Source organism: Scyliorhinus torazame, chromosome 10 (assembly GCF_047496885.1).
Source record: "Scyliorhinus torazame isolate Kashiwa2021f chromosome 10, sScyTor2.1, whole genome shotgun sequence".
NCBI classification, from domain to species: Eukaryota; Metazoa; Chordata; class Chondrichthyes; order Carcharhiniformes; family Scyliorhinidae; genus Scyliorhinus; species Scyliorhinus torazame.
The window spans coordinates 236522198-236541151 of record NC_092716.1 but is presented as its reverse complement, the minus strand read 5'-3'; the positions used below and the strand labels follow the sequence as shown (position 1 = coordinate 236541151).

Genomic DNA, 18954 nt, shown 5'->3' with positions numbered 1-18954 from the left:
GAGCTGGAGTTGCTCGCCAGGCAGTTGACATGCGTTGCAATGAAACCAGAATATGTTGGAAATGCTGAGAGGGTCTAGCAGCATCGTTGGAGAGAGAACTGAAGTTAATGTGCTTAATCTTCCCACCTTAGGGGTTATTTTCCTTGATGGTGGGACCATTTTTAGGTCTCAATCCTGACCGCATCAGTCGCAGGACTAGCTGCCGGGCCATTTTTCCAATTCAGAGGACACCCCTTGGATTGTGCACCAATCAGGTGAGTGTATTGAGGAGGCCAGAGGAAAACTCAGTGCATGTGACTGCAAGAATAACCAGTAGCCTTCACTGTGCGCCCAGAGAGAGTGTTACCGAGGTGAATGGGGTGGGACGCGAGAGCATGGAACAAAATGGAGGCACATAACTGCTGGATGCATCGGCAGCCATTTATTTATCACCAGCAGTGTCCATTACATCAGTCTGTAGGAAATAATTATGACACTGCAAAACTTCTGCTGGCAGCTGATTCCGTTGCACATTTAGTGGTCAGATCGCATTTCATTTTCATTTTTTAATATAAATTTAGAGTTTCCAATTCATTTTTCCAATTAAAGGGCAATTTAACGTGGCCAATCCACCTACCCTGCACATCTTTGGGTTGTGGGGGCGAAACCCATGCAAACATGGGGAGAATGGGCAAACTCCACACGGACAATGAACCAGAGCCAGGATCGAACCTGGGACCTTGGTGCCGTGAGGCAGCAGTGCTAACCACTGCATCACCGTGCTACCCTGCATTTCATTTTAATGATCTCCCACAATGCACTCACCTCTTATGAATTGACAAGCTATGGACATACTGGGAGGTCAGGTGCACCGCTGGTAAAATCCCACTGCCATCAAAAACGCCTGCTCATCACCTCATTAACAATCTCAACTGTTATCCTGCACCTGATGGTTAATTTTCTATCAGTGCATGGAAGCTGTCTCGAGGGTCTACTAATGGCCAGCGTGGCCAGGAGCAGGCCCATGAGGAGCACTGTGAGTGTGTGTGTGTCCATAATCAATTAAACTGGGGCAGGTTAATAGAGACAGCTTGTGTGTGAGAACTGAGAGATAAAAAGGTGTTTGGTTCATGCCTTTGAAATGAGGGGTTATGGGTGGCTGAGTTGCAAGTGAATAGGTTCGATTTAAAATTTACATGACAAGATAAGTGGGGTCTTGGCTTTTCAGCTGTTGAATTTCGAAGGCAAGTTCCAAAACGACAAGAAACTTTTACAACTTACAAAGGTTTCATAGGTAAACAGGAGAACACACATTGAATTTTATTAAACTGAAGTAGAGACAAAATAGGAAAACATGAAAGATTTTTATAGACGGAGAAGTTGAGTTCAAAGAGGTGTTTGGGGACAATGGAACATGAGCTAAAAAGGGGAAAAGATATTTAAAGAAAGATGTTTAAACGAGTTGTGGGGATTTGTGTGGGGAGAAGGTGTGAATGTTTTGAATTTGAATCAGTCACCCAGTTTCAAGCCATAAAAATCTTTGTTTTCAGAATGTAGTTTGCTTCTGAACCTCCTTTTTGGATTTCCAAATCTGAGTGGAAGTCATTGGGGACTCGTATTTATGGAAGTGACAACAATTCTTTGCTTTGGGTAATATTACTGGGTTTTTATAGTTAAAATCTATAAGGGAGTTGTTGGCAAGAAGGTAGTTTACTTGTGTCTTTTGACCACAAGGGATTTTTGGGGGGATTGCTCTCTAAAAATGTTTTAGCTACGTAACATTAATCTTATTTGCTTAATTTTTTTTTTCTTTTAATAAATATTTTAATTTTTTAAATGATAAAGGCCTTACTGGAGTTCTATGCTTTTGGGGTCAGTCGCTCTTCCTCCTCATTTTTAGAGTGACAAAAATATTATGACCTGTAAGATATGTTTCCATCTGGGATCTGGATTGCTCAGCAACAACATCTGCTGTGGTCGTAACACAGGATGGGTACCGCAAATCGTCACACTGGCAGTGATATGAAACCTTTATGCCTCCATTCGCCTTCCCATATTGGGTTGAAAATGCTGCCCATTAACTGTATCATTCTCTTCAAATTGTCACGATTTGTCCCCAGGTGAGGATCCCAATTTCTAATGCTTGTGGATGAGATATCCCCAAATTGTTATACCCCCTGGTGGGGAGGGATGAACAGCTTCCCTTCTTTATTCAATCCCCTTCATTGGTCACAATAAGGTTAATTTGAAAGAATCCCTTCCCTCGTGGATACCTTTTCCCAGTAAAAATGTATTTCTGTTTTTAAGGAGCTCATTTTAACAGGATTTCATGAGTTACGGAAAGAGTGAGTATATTAGTTACTAAAGTGTGAAAACAAATAATAAAACGCAACACACATACACATAGATTAGAAATGAGAGGTGGGCCCAAAAACAAAGGTTAAAAAAGGCTTGTCCTTGACGAATCAATGGTGACACATTGCAGCCGTTAAGTTGGGTGATTCTGGTAGCTGACTTTGGCAGTTGAGCAGTTGGTTTGGAGGTTCCTGGTTCTGCAGGTTAGCTGGAAGAGTTGTCCTGTTTCATTTTCAACTGTGAATTGTTTGCAGCAATCAGAGAGAGAGAATATCTTTACCTGCAAGCGCAGGGATGCCTTGTGGATGATCTTCAGCTGCGAACCTTCACAGCATATACTAGCACAGTTGAATTAGATCACCAGACTAGCACACAGAGGGCCATTCAGAAATCTGGTAAGAGTAGGGAATAAGCTGTATTTGAACCTGTTAATGCGTGTTCTCAAACTTTTATATCTTCTGCCTGATGGAAGAGGTTGGAAGAGAGAATAAAGTGGGTGGGAGGTTATTTTGCTGCCCGCTTTCCCAAAGCAGCGAGAGCCGTAGACAGGGTCAATGGATGGGAGGCGGCTTGCATGATTGGCTGGGCTGTGTTCAGACTCTCTGTAGTTTTAATGGACTTGGGCCGAGCAGTTGCCATACCAGGCTGTGATGCAGACAGATAGGAAACTTTTTCTGGTGCACCTGTAAACATTGGTAAGACTCAATGTGGACATGCTGAATTTTCTTTGTTTCCAGGGAAAGTATAGGAGCTGCTGTGCTTTCTTGGTCGTAGCGTCGACTTGGGGGGACCAGGACAAATTGTTGGTGATGTTTATACCTAGTATTTTCAAGCTGTCAACCATCTCCACCAAAGCACCATTGATGCAGACAGGGCAGTGTACGACACTTCGCTTCCTGAAGTCAATGATCAGTTCCTGAGTTTTGCTGACATTGATGGAGAGATCGTTGTTGTTGCACCATGCCACTAAGTTCTCCATCTCCTTCCTGTACTCTGGCTCATCGTTGTGTGAGATCCAACCCACTACGGTCATGACATCAGCAAACTTGTAGACGGATTTGGAGCCAAATTTTGCCACACAGCCATGTGTGTATAATGAGTTTAGTTGGGGGCTAAGTACACAGCCTTTCAGGGCCCCGGTATTGAGGACTATCATGGAGGAGGTGTCGTTGTTTATCCTCACTGATTGTGTTCTATGGGTCAGCAAGTTGAGGATCCAATTGCAGAGGGAGGAGCCACGTACCAGGTTTTGGAGTTTTGATATGAGTTTGGTTGGGACTATGCTGTTGAAAGCAGAGTTGAAGTCAGTAAATAGGAATCTGATGTAGGAGACCTTGTTGCCGAGATACTCCAGGCATGGTAACATGGTAGTTAGCACTGTTGCTTCACAGCACCAGGGTACCAAGTTCAGTTCCCGTTTAGGCCACTGTCTGTGCGAACTCCGCGCGTTCCCGCAGTGTCTGCATGAGTTTCTTCCGGGTGCTCCAGTTTCTTCCCACAAGTCCCGAAAGACGTGCTTATTAGGCGATTTGGACATTCTGAATTCTCCCTCAGTGTACCTGGACAGGCGCCGGAGTGTGGCGACTAGGGGCTTTTCACAGTAACTTCATTGCAGTGTTTATGTAAGCTGACTTGCGACAATAATGAAGATTATTATTATTATTATGAGTGTCGGGCCAGGATGGTAGCACGGTGGTCCAGTGGTTAGCATTGCGGTCTCACGGCGCCGAGGTCCCAGGTTCGATCCAGGCTTTGGGTCAGTGTCCTTATGGAGTTTGCACATTCTCCCCGTGTTTGCGTGGGTTTCGCCCCCACAACACAAAAGATGTGCAGGGTAGGTGGATTGGCTAAATTGTCCTTCAATTGGAAAAAATTAATTGGGTACTCTTTAAAAAAAAAAAATTTTTTAATGAATGTCGGGCCAGGGAGATAGCATCTGCTGTGGACCGGTTGTGGATCAAGGCAATTTGGAAGGTTGGAGTTGATGTGACCCATGACTAACCTCATGAAGCATTTCATAGTAATAGATGTGAGGGCCACCAGATGATCATTGTTGAGGCACGTTGCCTGGTTCTTCTTTAGCACCGGTATGATGATGGTCTTCCTGAAGCAGCTGGGAACCTCAGAACGGAGTCGGGAGAGGGTGAAGGTGTCCACGAACACACCTGCCAGTTGATCAGTGCAGAATCTGAGTGCACGACTTGGGGCTCCGTCAGGACCCGATGCTTTCCGTGGGTTCACTTTCAAAAAGGCCGATTTGACGTCTGAGGCTGTGCCGGTAGGTATGGGTGCGCCTGAGGCTGCTGGGGCGGCTGACAACGATTTGTTGGCTTCCTGCTCAAAACAAGCATAGAATGCATGCAATTCATTGGGAGGGCTGCTCTGTTGCCAAAGATTCTATTCAGCTTTGCTTTGTAGCCCGTTATGTTGTTTAAGCCTTGCCACAACCGATGAGAGTCCTTATCATTAGTCTGGGACTCTAGCTTAGTCTAGTATTGTCTCTTGGCAGCCCTGATGGCTTTGCAGAGGTCGTACCGAGATTTCCTGTATAGGTCAGAATCACCTGTCTTGAACGCCTCAGTCCTGGACATCAGTAGCGAATGGCTCTCTCGATTGAACAATGGTTTCCGATTGGGGAACGCATATACTACCTTCTTTGACACGCAATCTTCAACATACTTACTGATGAAGTCTATGATGGTGGTGGCATACCTGTCTGGATTAGCCACTGAGTTCTTGAATATGGACTAGTCCACTGACTCCAAGCAGTCGCGTAGGAGCTCTTCCGTTGCCTCGGACCAGCACTGCACAACTTTCTTAACTGGATTCTCCTGCTTAAGTTTCTGCTTGTATGCCAGGAGAAGGAGCACCGTCTTGTGGTCTGATTTTCCGAATGCAGTCGGGGGATGGAACGGTCGATGCCTTTGATGTTTGAGTAACAGTGGTCAAGAATGTTGGGACCCCTGGTGGGGCAGGCGATGTGTTGGTGGAATTTTGGCAGTACACTCTTGTGGTTCACCTGGTTGAAGTCTTCGACCATGATGAACGAGGCCTCCGGTTATTATGTTTCACTGTTGTTTATTGTGGTGTACAATAATTCATCAAACGCCTTCTGCCTGGGGTGGAATGTTGAACGCTGTGATGATGGCAGAAGTGAACTTCTGTGGACGGTAGTATGGGCAGCACTTCACAGTAAGGTATTCCTGATTAATAAGGGGTCAGGGGTTATGGGGAGAAGGCGGAGAATGAGTATGAAAAAATATCAGCCATGATTGAATGGCGGAGCAGACTCGATGGGCCGAGTGGCCTAATTCTGCTCCTCTGTCTTATGGTCTTATTCCAGGCCCAGGGAGCAATAGTTCGCCAGGGTCGCCATATCTGAGCACCAGGAGGAGTTGATGAGGAGGCAAACCCTTCCATCCTTCGCCTTGTCCAAAGATGCCATGCGGTCCATCCGGTGTATTGAGAAGCCCTCCGCTTGTATGGCCAGTCCAGTGAGGCAGGGTGAGGCTGAAACAGAGCACACAGCAGTCTCTCACCTCCTGCTCAAGGGTAAGTCCAGCATTAAGCTCGTCTAATTTGTGTTTGGTAGCTTGGATATTTCTAAGTCAGTGGCTGCTTCTATGTGGTCCCAGGATCCTTTGGCAGAAATCTGACCTTGTGGAAGGTAGGTGGTTGCATCTGGAGAGGTCGTGGGCTCTGGTGCGGTTTCAGGGTCACTCGGTGGGCGGGGCGGTCACGTTCGGGATATGGTCAGGCCCCAGTGTTGAGCAAGGTCGGGTCTGCCCTTCTATGTGTTCGGGTCCTCGCGTGGGGTCTGCGCTGTTTTGGGAGTGTTTCAGCCGGGGTGGGTTCCTGGCAGGATCTTTCTGGGTCAGGTTGGACCTGGTCACGTGGTCGGCTCCAGCATTGGTGGTCTGGTCGGGAGTTCCTGAGGTTAGATCTAGTCCTAGTTAGGCCAATTCGTCAATTTCCTTCCTCTTCTTCTTCCGGGGAGTGGGTGGGCTGGACGGGCCTCTCCGGGTCAGGTCGGGCTGGGTCTCGTGATTGTGTCCAGGTCGGGCGATCCGGGAGCTGGGTCGGGCTCTTCAGGAACCGGGGTCGCTTCGTAGGCCGGGTCAGGTGCTCCGGGAGCCAGGACGAATTGCAGGCGAGACCGGGATTGGGCCTCTGCGTCGGGCCTCTTCCGCTGCCAGGTCGAGGTCAGGGTCAGGTCACCGGACGAGTCCTGCCGGGTCGGTTCATGTCAGGTCATGTGGGCTGGTCCATGGATGTCGGAGGATCTCCAGACCTGTAAATAAACATAAAAGAACATGGTTAGAGATTATATTACTTTTAGAATTAAGTTTTAAAATTTAGTACGGTTAAAAAAGATGTAGTAAGAGGATCTGTGGGGGAGTGCTCACAGAGAGTCGCCATGCTCTGGCACCATCTTGATTGTTATTGAGTGATTATATTGAGACGATATAAGAATTGAGTTACATTGAGAATATTTGAGAATTGAGTGGATTATGTTGAGAATATTTGAGAATTGAGTTACACTGAGAATATTTGAGAATTGAGTTACATTAAAAATATTTGAGAATTGAGTTGCATTGAGAATATTTGAGAATTGAGTTACATTGAGAATATTTGAGAATTGAGTTACATTGAGAATATTTGAGAATTGAGTGGATTATGTTGAGAATATTTGAGAATTGAGTTACACTGAGAATATTTGAGAATTGAGTTACATTAAAAATATTTGAGAATTGAGTTACATTGAGAATATTTGAGAATTGAGTTACATTGAGAATATTTGAGAATTGAGTTACATTGAGAATATTTGAGAATTGAGTTACATTGAGAATATTTGAGAATTGAGTTATATTGAGAATATTTGAGAATTGAGTTACATTGAAAATATTTGAGAATTGAGTTACATTGAGGATACTTGAGAATTGAGTTGATTACAATGAGAATATTTGAAAATTGAGTTACATTGAGGATACTTGAGAATTGAGTTGATTACATTGAGAATATTGGAGAATTGAGTTGATTACAATGAGAATATTTGAGAATTGAGTTACATTGAGAATTGAGTTGATTACATTGAGAATATATGAGAATTGAGTTGATTACATTGAGAATATTTGAGAATTGAGTTCATTACATTGAGACTATTTGAGAATTGAGTTCATTACATTGAGAATATTTGAGAATTGAATTGATTACATTGAGAATATTTGAGAATTAAGTTCATTACATAGAGAATATTTGAGAATTGAGTTGATTACATTGAGAATATTTGAGAATTGAATTGGTTACATTGAGAATATTTGAGAATTGAGTTCATTACATAGAGAATATTTGAGAATTGAGTTTCTTACATTGAGAATATTTGAGAATTTAGTTGATTACATTGAGAATATTCGAGAATTGAGTTGATTACATTGAGAATATTTGAGAATTGAGTTTCTTACATTGAGAATATTTGAGAATTGAGTTTCTTACATTGAGAATATTTGAGAATTGAGTTTCTTACATTGAGAATATTTGAGAATTGAGTTTCTTACACTGAGAATGTTTTTCCCCTGTCTCAAATTCCTGCTCATATATTTGCATATTAATCATCAAATCTGCCATATTGCTTTAAAATGTATTTCTCCATATTTTTAGGAATGGTAAATGGATATGGTGTAATTAACTTTGCTGGAAATGAGTTTTGCAGGGGGAAAAAAATATTTCAGTGAATGCCCACTCACCGTCTCCGAGGAATCTAAATTTAAATAACTGAAATGATTATCAACAAACTATGCAGAGCAGTAACCAGTTCCTCAGCTAATTTAAAATAGTTACACTGAAGCATTTTCAAGTTTATTTGTCAGTATCCTGTCACCTAAAACAATTTAATAGTAAGGGGCAAAAGCAGACAATTCTAGAAAAACTCAGTAGACCTGGCAGTAAGTGTGCAGAGAAAAACAGAGCTAATAATTCAGACCATAACCATTCATCCAAACTTACTACTTAGAGCCTCTTTGAAAACAAAAGCACGTAGTTAGCAGGTGGAGTTGCCATTGTGCAAGATGTGTTTTAAACAAGCATAAATGTTAGCAGAAACCAGAATTCTGCTACTTTTACTTCAGATTCCATGACCCTCTGCACTAACTTTGGGCAAATTACGCCAAATCAACAAGCAGAATAGGGAGGATGTCCAGACCCTTTCTGATCTCCATTGTTTGCCCAGGCATGAATTGCAGGGCCTCCTGCTGGCATCAGGAAACACCAGCTGTGGGCAGGAGTTTGCCACTACCCTGACATGTGGTTTCAGAAGCTCCAAAGTAGACGCCAGCCCTGCAAACAAGGCTTCAGCAGAGATCATCCTGCATGGGCAGCACGGTAGCACAGTGGTTAGCACTGTGGCTTCACAGTGCCAGGGTCCTAGGTTCGATTCCCTGCTGGGTCACTGTCTGTGTGGAGCCTGCACGTTCTCCCTGTGTCTGCGTGGGTTTCCTCCGGGTGCTCCGGTTTCCTCCCACAGTCCAAAGACATGCAGGTTAGGTGGATTGGCCATGCTAAATTGCCCTTAGTGTCCAAAAAGGTTAGGAGAGGTTAATAGGTGAAGGGAATAGGGTTGAAGTGAGAGCTTAAGTGGGTCGGTGCAGACGCGATGGGCTGAATGCCCTCCTTCTGCACTGTATGTTCTATATTCTATGGCCGGCAAGAGGCAACTTCATTTGTGGCACTTGAGGCTGACTGTGCCTTTCCGGGATCAACTTGTTGAAGCATGAGGAGTTGTGGAGCAGATCATCACATCTACTTCCACCAAATGGTGAGGCTGCATTCCCATCAGATCTCGTAAATGCCAATCACTCTGCCCCTGCCAGGAAATGGGATAAGGAGTAAGAACACTCCCAGCACAGAGCAAGTCCAACCCCATCTGCATCTGGTTCTGGCTGGAATCCAGGAAAATCAGTCCTTGCAAATTACCACAGACCAGATTTGTCCAATAATTGGATGTAGGATGTGTGGTGTTCTTTGTGTTGCTAAATTCAGGATGGTGGGCGTAGTGTTCACAATGACCACAAAATAGCTTTAACTTGAACAAAGCGAATAATTTATTAACACAACTAATTTGGGTTCAACACAAACTCTAAATAATACACAGTTGATAGTTAACATGCAATCTGCACTCATCTACAACTAACCTCTACACTATTATAAATTATGATCTGCTCTTACTGACACTATCTTTCCTTCTGTCTGTCCTGGAGCTAACTCCTTCACTTCACCCCCCACATAGCTTAGCATATATGTCTTATATACATGTACATCTAGCTCCCTCTAGCGGCTGATCTAGACATTTCATTAATCCTTGCAGTTCTTACATTTATGATAATACCGCAGGGTGTACCAAGGATGAATTACAAAAGAGGAAAATAATTTTTTGCAAATGAGTAGAAACTTGCCAATTGTGGAGAGTTAATGGTTGAAAGATTACAATCTGCATTCATTGGGTATCTTCCGGAATTCTCCGGCTGTTCGCTGGCAGTGGGATTCTCCGGTCCTGTAGGCAGCGCACCCCAGCCCATGGGTTTCCCAGCAGGGCGGAGTGGGAGTGGCTTTAGTGAGAATCCCTATTGACAGTTGCGGGAGCAAACAATCGCACTGCCAGCGAACGGTACACTGTCTCCTGCCGCTGCGAAACACGTGGCTGGGAGGCCGGAGAATCCCATCAATTCACATTTGTCCAGGAAATAAAAGGGTCAAATAATCCTCAGAGACAGGGAAAGCAGAATTGAGAATATCATTTTCTTTATGAGCATTATGTGGTGGAATATTTATGAGGTATTTTGAAGTGCTGTGCAATGGTTAATTTAAGCTCCAGGCAGTGGACCCAAAATTCTATGGGGGGTACAAAAGCCTTTATTACCACCCTCGTTGGGGATCAGTAAGATCAAGCACAAACTGAGGATTGAATCTGTTTGCATAGACCCCTTGAACCAATAGCACCATTAAACTGGACAAAAATTAGATTTGGTGCTTGAGATTCCCTGTCTGCCCAACAGAAAAAGAAAACTGGATTTTAAATTCAGTTATAACATGCCAAAAGCTGCAACAGTGCAAAATTCTCCCCAGACCGCATTAAGCAACATCAGAACCAATCCAGACCAGATGCTTTCCATGAACGATTAATGAGGTTGACCCCAGATACTTATGAGTTGTGCTAATTCAGAAACAGGTGATCAGAAATCTTGCAGTGTGTTCCGGTCCCACAGCCAGAAGTTTAGGAGAAAATCTATATTCGCGTTCAAATCCAAATCTACATAGGAACAGATAAGCTCTGATTCTCTTGCTGGTTCAAGCTACTATAGGTATGAGCCTTCTGGGGGGGGGGTTCAAGGGGGGGGGGGTTCAATTGCCCTTCCAAAGCGGTATCAGAGGGACTATATCTGACTCTATATGGCAAATGCCCCTGCTTCTTATAAACATTGGGCGGGATTTTCTTAGCCGCTCACACTGGCTGATGACGCACCCCCGTCATGGGTTTCGTGGTAGCGAAGGTGGCACTCAACGGGAAACACCATTGACAACAGCATGACCAGAAGGTCCTGCTCCTGGCCACTAGCGGACTACCCTCTGCAGCTGCAAAATATACCTTGGAAGGTGAGGAAAATCACTCCCGTTGCTGCTGCTGACATGAAATAACAGATACCTAGTCTAAATCTCTGCTGATGCCCCGTAATTACACTCCTAAATCTGACCCCCCCCCCCCCCCCCCCCCCCCACAGGCACATCCATTGCTTGTCGTTAAAGTTTGTTTTCACTGAACACTGATCTTTGTTCTCCTATTATCACATTCTGCTACCTTACATATCTGCAATGAGAAGCACCTTCTGTACCTCCTCACACTGCCTTTGACACCTCCTTTCTCTTCTGCCCTGAACATTGTTGTGTTTGGTCCCTTGTACTTTATGAAGTACCTCACCAAATACTTCTATATGTCCAAACCAGGATCCTTTTATTGTGCCTCATGTGGTAAGAAGGCCATCTGACACAGAGCATGTTATTATGGAGTCTTCTTCCTACTCTTCTGGAATTGACACCTAGCACTGACCAATTACATGTACATCTTATTGCCTTCTCAATCTTCTACTCCAGATGGTCTGATGTGTTTCCCTTTATATCTGGCTCCCAGGTCACATGACCTTAGTCTGGAGACCGTATGGTGTGTCTGTACCGCCCGCCACCTGTTGTTTGGAGGTCGCACACCATCCAATTATAATATAGGCCAGAGGCATATCACCACATATACCTTTCCACAATCTCTTATCGCTAACACCCATCACTGACCTTCCATTTTGCTCCAGCCCCTCTCTCACAGTATAAAATCCACCACAATTCTCCCTCTTTTTAGCTCTGAGGAAGGTCACAGGGACTCAAAACGTTAACTCAGTTTCTCTCTCCACAGATGCTGCCAGGCCTGCTGAGGTTTCCCAGCATTTTCTGTTTTTATTCCTTTATTTCATGTCTGGTATATTTAACGTTTGCTCAATAACAGAGCAGAATTTCTTTTTTCTTTCACTAAAAACTACTTTCTGTTTTCGGGATGCCTTGTTTTCCTTCTATCCGCTCAGGCTGCTTTTTCACAATTTCGACTGATAATTTATCGTTCAAAACCCTATTGATAATCAGAATCAGCTTACCAAGGTTCCGTGGGATGGAAAATTTAAACCTGAGTACAATTTTTCGAAAGAGGAAACAATCGCTCCCAAGTCAAGCATCACAGACAGTTCTTTCATAGATTATCATAGAATTTACAGTGCAGAAGGAGGCCATTCGGCCCATCGAGTCTGCACCGGCTCTTGGAAAGAGCATCCTACCGAAGGTCAACACCTCCACCCTATCCCCATAACCCAGTAACCCCACCCAACACTAAGGGCAATTTTGGACACTAAGGGCAATTTATCATGGCCAATCCACCTAACCTGCACATCTTTGGACTGTGGGAGGAAACCGGAGCACCCAGAGGAAACCCACGCACACATGGGGAGGATGTGCAGACTCCGCACAGACAGTGCCCCAAGCCGGAATCGAACCTGGGACCCTGGAGCTGTAAAGCAATTGTGCTATCCACAATGCTACCGTGCTGCCCCCAAGTTTCAGTAACTTAACTGCTGAGCAGGGAGTTATATAAATCAGAAGATTATCCAATTCAGTGCTGTTGGTGGCTTTAAAGGTAAATTGGGGCTGATTGGAAGCTTAGATGCAGAATGGATGCTTGGTGAGGTTGACTTAGTTTGAGGCCTGGTCCTCACTTGCATTCAATAGCTAAGCTGTGTGCACCAAGCCAGCTCTTGCAGGCAGGTCATTGTTTGGGAGACGTGGTAAACCAACAATTGGAGCTCACAGTGTGGGAGCAACAGGGCTGGTGTGCAGCTGTGTTGAGGTGACCCAGTCAAGGCCTCACATGGGAGAGAACATGCCAGTGTATTTCCGTAGGGCTGGTTGGCGCATTCTCCTAGAAAAGCTGGAGGTGCTGGCACCTCCTGTTTGTATCTGTAAATTCCAGTCAGGCTCCCGTATATTTCATGATTTGCAAGTCACAAGTCACCTCAGATATGAAACAGTGAAACGCTCCGTACCCCCTTCTCATGCATTGGCAATGACTGGAGTGCCACCAATGATAGAAACACAGAAATAATAGAAAATACAAGCAGGAGTAGGCCATGCAGTCCATTGAGCCTGCTCAGCCATTCATGGTTGACTCCATCTCAACGTTATATTCCCACTCTCTCCCCATATCCTTTGATGCCTTTCGAGTCTAGAACTCTATCTAGTTCTTTCTTAGATATATTCAGTCACTTGTCCTCCACAGCCTTCTGCGGCTGAGAGTTCCACACATTTACCACCCTCTGATTGAAGAGGTTTCTCCTCATCTCAGCCCTACTGCATATCCAGAGACCATGACCACTCTTTCTAGATTACCAAGCTAGAGGAAACAAGATCCCTGCATCTAATCTGTCCAACCCTGTCAGAATATTAGACAGTATGTGACCCAAAGATATTTTGAGGTTACTGATGCCCATTTGGGGGGCTGCTTAGCTCAGTTGTTTGGACAGCTAGTGTGTTGTTCAGAATAGGGGGCCGGTTTAGCTCACATGGCAGGACAGATGGTTCATGATGCAGAGTCCACATTGACTCTTACCAACTTTTACAGATGCACCATAGAAAGCATCCAATCAGGCTGCATCACAGCCTGGTATGGCAACTGCTCGGCCCAGGACCGCAAGAAACTTCAGAGAGTCGTGAACACCACCCAGTCCACCACACGAACCTGCCTCCCATCCATTGACTCCATCTACACCTCCCGCTGCCTGGGGAAAGCGGGCAGTATAATCAAAGATCCCTACCACCTGGCTTACTCACTCTTCCAACTTCTTCCATCGGGCAGGAGATACAAAAGTCTGAAAACACGCACGAACAGACTCAAAAACAGCTTCTTCCCCACTGTCACCAGACTCCTAAATGACCCTCTTATGGACTGATTTCATTAACACTACACCCTGTATGCTTCATCTGATGCCAGTGCTTATGTAGTTACATTGTATATATTGTGTTGCCCTATTATGTATTTTCTTTTATTCCCTTTTCTTCTCATGTACTTAATGATCTGTTGAGCTGCTCGCAGAAAAATACTTTTCACTGTACCTCGGTACACGTGACAATAAACAAATCAAATCCAATCCAATCCATACCAGCTGAGGTTATTCATGAAGGCCCTGCCTTCTCAACTTGTCCCTCACCTAAGGTGTGGTGATCCTCAGGTTAAATCGCCACCAGTCAGCAGCCCCCTTAAAGGGGAAAGCAATGGTTATCGGGGACAATGGCGACTTTATTTTACTTTACTGTTCAGAATAACAAGAACATCATGGTGTTTGATCCCTGTTCCAGTTAAGGTAAACTTGGGGCCTGCCTCTTTGTCCTGCTCTGGAATAGAATTATGATATAAACCATGGATTGACTGTGATCATGACCACCGAATAATCAAGGGTGAAAGCAGAAGAAGACCCCATTTAAAATGCACATGTATATTTAAAACCAGCCTCAATGATGGCAACATTCAGCTGAACATTTCCAAATATTGAAAGTATGTGAGAAACAGATGTGTTGTTTTAATTGACTTCTTTAATCAAATTCCCCAGTGACATTTAGTTTAAATGCTTTTGGCCACTGTTATAGGACCTAGGCATTCTATTAGTTTCTATCCCGGCATGAAGATGCAATAGTGACAACGGGATTTGAAGAGAAGGGAAGGAAATGGCAAGGAAGAATTTCCAAAAATAAAGAATAAAAGCAATGTTTTTTTCATTACAGGACCTCTGAAAGAAGACAAGGATACCTGCGAGCCACTCGTAAGCTCAATCATCAATGAAGTCTGTTGAACATTATCATCCCCGACAGCTTCAACATCACAGAGCACTCCAAGCATTATTCCACATCATCAAGGCAACATTATCTTTTTGTAATTGTTATTGATCGTGGCAAGTCTGTGCAAAACACATTAACTTCGCACAGAGGATGTTCACTGAAGCTACACAGACATAAAAATTCAATCATACTTGGTCACAAAGAGTGCTTGTAAAAGGGGGTGCAAAATTTAGACGTTTGCTCCGAGTAGGAATTCAAAGTCAAGGAGAGGAGGTCACTGTCATGATATTCAAACACACACATCATGATAGACACACCAACAGACAAATCAGAACACACAACACCACAACCAATGACAGAAAGATATAAAAGCACAGACACGACCCCCGGTGGTCAGTATTAGCTGCAGAGGAGGACCAGGACACATCTGTTGCCAAACACACTTAGGGAGACAGCACGTGCAGAGTATCCAGAACAAACTGTATTATAAGAGTTATAATAAAATAGAGTTGTACCACATACAACTGTGTTGGCTCATCTGTGCACCAGAGCACCCAACACCACATGGTACAGGAGTGGATCGATACCTGCCGGCATACCTCCGTGTACACAGACAACCAGCAGTGCCCAGGCATGATGTACGAGCTCCCGGTTCCGCAGCCGCTCCAGTGCCACGGCGACCTCCGCGAAAACTGGCGGCGATTCCGGCAAATGTTCGAATTGTTCCTGGTGGCAGCTGAACTCCAAGACCTGGATGATAGGGAAAAAATTGAATTTCTCCTCACCATCGCCGGTGCAAGGGCAAGAGAAATATTCACAAGGTTCAGGTTCTTCAGGAGGCAGCAAAGGTACGATTACCAGGCAGTCCTGGGCAAATTCTCCAAGTACTGTGAAGAAAACGCAATCCAATCGGCAAATAAAGGTAAGAAAAGCTGCAGTACTCACCTCGTGGCTGGGATCCCGGAGCCCGAATTCCCAGAGGCCGAAATCCCGGGCCTGAGAGAAGGCTGGGTCGAGGTCGGCGGCCATCTTGCTAAAGGTATCACGCTAGCACAGTTGCGCGAGCAGTGCGCAGAACCGGAAGTTTCGTTTGCGCATGCGCGAGATGCTGCGCATGCGCAGTCAAAAAAACGGCCATCGGTAAAGGAACAGCGATCTGAGCATGCGCAGTCGCTTCCTACGTGCTACATACCGAGCGTCAGGATGTCAGAGGCCCCAGACTGCACCAATTCAAAAGGGAAATGTCCCAAATCCAATTTAAAAGGGAAACGTCCCAAATCAAAAAAACAAAAATCTGTTAAAGCTGTAAAACAACCTTCCCTCACCAGGAATGACAGCACAGTGCCGCAAATTGACCCAGGAGATGAATTTGACCTCCGAAGAACCCTCCGACAAGCAGTTACCTACGCACAAGCCGATGATTCCGACCTTGAATACTTCGATGACGATCTTTACAGTGTTTCCGGACCTCGCGAGCCCAATGATAGCTCCGTGGTCCTATATGACTATGACTCGGACGAACCTTTCGTGTTGCACATTGGCGGCCCCCACATTGAATCCGACGCAGATGCGGATTCATTTTTCGGATTTGAGGATCTTCAATCCAGCAGATATGACGTTCCAACTTATCAGTACCGGATGATGCTGCAGCCTGACATTAACAGACAGGGAGCGGTGCAAGCACACGGAGAGTGCCCTGCTGCCACACAGAGCGTGGTCCACGTCCCGCTCAACGTTCCCGACTCTATGAAAGAAGACATGCAAGACTCCAGAGTGCAGTCCTCGCATGAACCAGAAGTGACTCCAGTGTCACAAGCTTCCACAGCAAGCTCGTGGACAGACTCCACAATTGCAGAAATGCAAGACTCCAGAGCGCAGTCCTTGCACGGACAAGAAGTGACTCCAGTGTCACAAGCCTCCACAGAGAGCTCGTGGACAGCCTCCACGATAGAGGCAACGCAAGACTCCAGAGCGCAGTCCTTGCACGAACAAGAAGTGACTCCAGTGTCACAAGCCTCCACAGAGAGCTCGTGGACAGCCTCCACGATAGAAGCAACGCAAGACTCCAGAGCGCAGTCCTTGCACGAACAAGAAGTGACTCCAGTGTCACAAGCCTCCACAGAGAGCTCGTGGACAGCCTCCACGATAGAAGCAACGCAAGACTCCAGAGCGCAGTCCTTGCACGAACAAGAAGTGACTCCAGTGTCACAAGCCTCCACAGAGAGCTCGTGGACGGATTCCACGATGGAAGGAACGCAAGACTCCAGAGCGCAGTCCTTGCAGGAACAAGACCATGAGGGTCTAGCAACCTCTCCTGACCAACCAGCGGCAGACGATGCAAGTCTGCCATGCTCACGTGAACAGCAAGAAGGCTATAACAGCCTACCATGCTCCACTACACAGCAGCATGAACATGACGGTCTCTCATGCTACAATGAAGGGCACAGCGCTGAAGACTGTCCAAGCCCAACTGAAGACAAGCCAAAGGAATCGCCTCGTCCAAGCCCGAAGAAAAAAGGTTTATGCGCTGACCTTCAGGATCATTATAGCCGAACAGAGATTAATAATGCTGCACGGCCACAGAAGGATGCTGAGGATTTGCTAACAAAATTAATTGAATGTTTAACTTGCAAGGAGCAGACTGAGAATTGCCAGTGTTTTAGTACGGATCGAAAAAATGGACAAGACATTGATCCTCAGGTAATGGAAATAACACAACCTGAATCATATCTACAGCAGGGACAAATGTCTCCCTTCAACACAACACCGCAAAATCCCAACTTCGGAGACCAGCAGTTAGTCAGTAATGACTCTTCAAACCTTGAGGGGAACATTAATTGCATTGAACCTATACACGCTCCACTGATTGTTGAGCAGAACATTGGAGCAAGAATCCTGAGGACACCGACATCGAGTAGCCAGATAACGAATTTAAAACCCACAGCAGTGTCAAGTGAACCAAGTGTGCTTTCCACTAATGGTGAAGATGCAGATAAGGTCGACCCGATTATCCATTGTACCACACTAACCCCAGTGATTAAGCAGTTATGTATGGGGAGTATAATGTGGGCAATTGAGAACAGTAAAAGAGAGACTGTGACCATGCCAGTCCCAGCAAAATCAGACCCAGAGACCATGAAGGCATGTACATTAGACAAAGATACACATGAGGCACCTGAGAAGAAAAGTGAAACGGAATGTTCTTTGGAAAATAGTACAATGTCGATAGAAACATTGGATCCTATATTCGAGACCATACCTATGGGAGAATTTGGGGGTAATAAACAAGGTTCTGCAATGTCTGGGGGAAGATTTAAAATTCCAAAGAAGAAAAGCCCAAATGAAGGACAACGGCAAGACAATGACAGTCCACCGACATGGTGTGCACCACCAGATGAAAACTCTGACAATTTACCCAACCCTAGTGAACAGCAAGCTGCTAATGAGGATCTATCCACGGGATGTGAGACGAGTGACGACAGCATCCCACTTCCCATGCAAAAGGTGCAAGGTGACAGACCTCGCCTAGTGCGTACCGAGGCACTCGACGATCACGGTGGGACCACTGACGACTGCGGTGGCAGCGCACCGCTTCCACCCTCGATGGCTCGACCCTCTCCACTGGTTGGTGCATTCCTGCATGTTCCGACTCCAGAAGTGCAGCTTCAGGGAATCTCGGCTGCCTCCAGTGAACCTGTTGGGACTCCGGACGGGGGGCATCGACGGAAGGCAGACGGGACTCCAGATGGGGAGCAGCCAAGCGCCGACTCTGATTCGCGCACGCCAGACCTTGCTCCGGACGGGCGGTGTCGCGGCCTCGGTGATGGCACGCTCAGGGTGACGGCGGATGCCACGGCGACAGGGAATGGATCGCGTGGCAGTCCCACTGGGTCGGCAGTGGCAACCAGCACCGGCGGTCCAAGATGGACACACCAATTCGCGCCATCGCCAGACGTTGATGCGAGCAACAATTCTCTCTCCAAGGCGACATGCTTCGACGTTTCTCTGCGGAGTCACCCTTCCGGCACAGCAGGTGGCCGGAACCAGCGTACACGGTCTCGGCCAACTTCCACATCTGGCACAGTCATCGCCTTGCATGATATTAGTGATGGTGCTACTTCGATGGCAACGACCCATCGGCTACAATATGCCGTCCACCACAAACATAAAAAGAAAAAGACTCCACCTTGTTCCTGGCATGCAGGGCGG

At 45.7% G+C, this 18954-nt stretch overlaps 1 long non-coding RNA gene across 1 annotated transcript in view; it reads right to left on the bottom strand.

Annotated features, from left to right (window-relative positions):
• Positions 1–399: 399 nt before the first annotated feature.
• The window catches only part of LOC140384676 (uncharacterized), a 59838-nt gene continuing 41283 nt past the window's right edge, over positions 400–18954 (bottom strand). The window contains exon 2 of the long non-coding RNA XR_011933123.1: positions 400–6625. This is a non-coding gene — a long non-coding RNA (uncharacterized lncRNA). The remainder of the gene's footprint in view (positions 6626–18954) is intronic.